This window comes from Culex pipiens, chromosome 1 (genome assembly GCF_016801865.2).
Source record: "Culex pipiens pallens isolate TS chromosome 1, TS_CPP_V2, whole genome shotgun sequence".
In the NCBI taxonomy this organism is placed as follows: domain Eukaryota; kingdom Metazoa; phylum Arthropoda; class Insecta; order Diptera; family Culicidae; genus Culex; species Culex pipiens.
The window spans coordinates 72847752-72850910 of NC_068937.1; positions in this window are offsets into that span (position 1 = coordinate 72847752).

Here is a 3159-nt window from a genome sequence, read left to right on the forward strand (position 1 = left end):
AGCTGGAGTCGGAGTTATCAATATATTTTATATAATTTATGAACTTATTTATTGTTCAATATTTGTTATAATTCAGGTTAATTACCAATTTTTTTAATTTATTTATTGAATCGCGTGCACTGCGTTGACATGTTTTTAATCAATTTATTTTTTGGATCAAGATAATTATCAGATGTCATGTTGTTTTCGAAGCATTTTTATTGTGATTGGAAAGCTCTTATTGTGTTATTTCACTAAGATCACAGCATGATAATCTGTTAATCCTCTCTTGTCAATGTTTGTATACACTAAACTATAGTTTCATAACTCATACAATAGTAAACAATTGTGGCTGTGTAGTCAAAAAATTAAAACATATTTAAATAATTCTTTACTGTCTCTTTTTGCTTGTATTTACAGTATTTAAAAAAAGTATTTACACCCCTTGGGCCCTATGCGCATTTTGTGATGAAACATGTAAACAATTCAAAGTTTGACAAAAGCCTAGTACTACGTTTTATTCAGAAACTCATGCCGAACATTTTGCTACAAAAAGCTCATGAAAATATGATTTTTATAACCAATACTATTACAAAAATAAAAAAAGGTGCTAAAAAAGTTTGTACACCTTTCGAAAATTAACATAAAGTTATTTGTTGACAAATCACCATAAATCCAGCCCCCCAACTCCAAATTGGCATCTTTGACCGATATAAAATAATTTAGATTGAATATAAAGTTTACTAACTACTTAGTATAAAAGTTTATATAACTCTGGAAATTCTATATAAAACTTATCTAAACTTAATTTTGCAAACTTTTAATTCAACTAAATGTCAATATATTACCATAGAATTGCTAAGATTTTAAGTAGATCCTTTTTTTATAGGAAAATAAAGGTTCACTATCGGCACTAACGAAAAAAAAAATTGAAAAACATTTGTAAAATTGACATTATAACTCTATTAATAAATGAACAACTATTATACTGCCCCTGATCGCATAAATGTCCCATATGCATTTTCATCGTTTTTGAGTTATTGATGCAGTTTGGTTCAAAATCGTGTGCTCTTTCAAAAGAGCCTATAACATCCAGTACTTTTTTCTAGAAATCAGAAATGCGTTTTTCTCAGCTTGCTGTTTTTACATATGGGACATTTATGCGAACATGGGCAGTATATCAATCTACTTCTTGGAACGCAACATGCTCATTTTGTATGTGAATAAAAATAAATCAAAGTGTCCTGCTGAAAACATTTGAAACGAACAAAAAAAAATCGAAAATTAGTTGCAACTAATTTTGAAATAATCATTGAATTTATTAGATATATCGATTACCTCAATGTTTACAATTTCTCTTAAAGTGTTGATCCTTAAGGATCCACTATACGCGAACATTTTTTGCTTCGACTTTTTTACGGAAATTGTCATAACTCTGAAAAGAAAACAGTTAGAGTCCCACTTTTTGCATTAGGTCTTGTAGAAATGTTATGCAAAGTTAACAAGATTTTCAACAAGTTTTTTTTTTGGCTTTTTGAAGAAACTATTGAAACAATCAGATCAGTTTAGGTCTTGTTAACTTTGCATAACTTTTCTACAGGACTTAATACAAAAAGTGGGACTCTAACTGTTTTCTATTCAGAATTATGACAATTTCATAAAAAAAAGTCGAAGCAAAAAATGTTTGCGTGTAGTGGATCCTTAAATAATATCTTTGAATAAGTCTATTTTTTTAAACACCTTAAATCGGGGTGGTATAATTGCTATAATTTTAATTTATTTTTCAAATTTTAGAATTTTCATTTATATGTTTAAAGTGTGTACTGGGCTGGAAATTCAAAAGAGCTTTAAAAAAATGACTTTGAAAATTGTCTATTTCAAAACCAGGGTATCTTTGATAGTTACTGTGTTTCTTAAAAATTTCAGCCTGAAATTATGCAAATTGATTTTATATGTCAATTCGATCATGAAGGCTAACTTTCTTTTCATATTTCATTAAAAAAAAGTACAATTAAAAATTAGTTAGCTGGCATTTAAATTTAAAAAAAATGAAAGTAAATTAGAAGTAATTAAATAAAAAGTTCCAATTTTTCAAACAACAAAATTTAAATTTAATTAGAAAATTGTTGTGCTGAAAATGCGTTTAAATCTGAAGATATTTATGATTTTTGTTTATATAACGCTGAAAACATGTAACATAGAACAACGAACACTTATCTACCAAGCTTAGTATGGTTCCATACCATTCTGTTTGTATAAATAATTCGTATTTATAATTTTGCGAAACACCCCGAACATAAATGTCTCCCCGGTTTACAGTATTCGCGCAAGTGTGAACTGAAATGTGAGTGATGTGATTAATTCAAATTTTTAAAATATTTAAAATAAAGATTAGGTGTCGGAGTCGGAGTCGGAGCCGGAGCCAACAATTTGTGGAAAGCTGGAGTCGGAGTCGGATTCGGCTAGAGTTGGAAGGCCGGAGTTGGAGTCGGAGCCGGAGTCATCAATTTGTGGAAAGCCGGAGCCGGAGTCGGAGTCGGAGTCGGCTTAACTCAGAAAGTCGGAGTCGGAGTCGATTAAAGTATGACCCGACTCCGCAGCCCTGCATAATCGTCACTGTTGCAGCAGCATTGTTTACAGTGATTGATTTCGGCGTTGGCTGTTTTATCAACATCCGCAGGGTCCGAACTCCATTTGGGATTCCTGGGAAGAAGTTAATCCAGCGATCGTTGGTGATGGTCAAAATTTCGCCGTATTTACTCATCACTTTGGCTACGTCATCATTGCTTATGCCTAAGGGTAGGTCAAGCACACGAACTTCCGTAGCGTTGTTGTCCAGGTAAATCGGGATTTTGCAACCCTGATATACCAGAGGTTTGTCGATGATGGACGAGGCCATTGCTGAGTCGGCGAACTGCAGCACGGCTATTCTTCTTCTATTGCATAATTGCAATGCTCGCAAGTTTTCTTGGTTTATTTGAAGGTCTGCGAGAAGTTTTTTTACAAGCTTTGGGCTTGGTTGGTTTTGGAGTTGACAAAAATCCAGAACCACACTGTTTTTGTCTACGGTGCACATTTTGAAAAAGCGGCGACGCGCACACAAACTGCGGACTGGTGTTGAGAATGCGACTTGTATAGTCGGCGGTTACTTTGCAACTGAAACTTAAGATGTAACCGAAC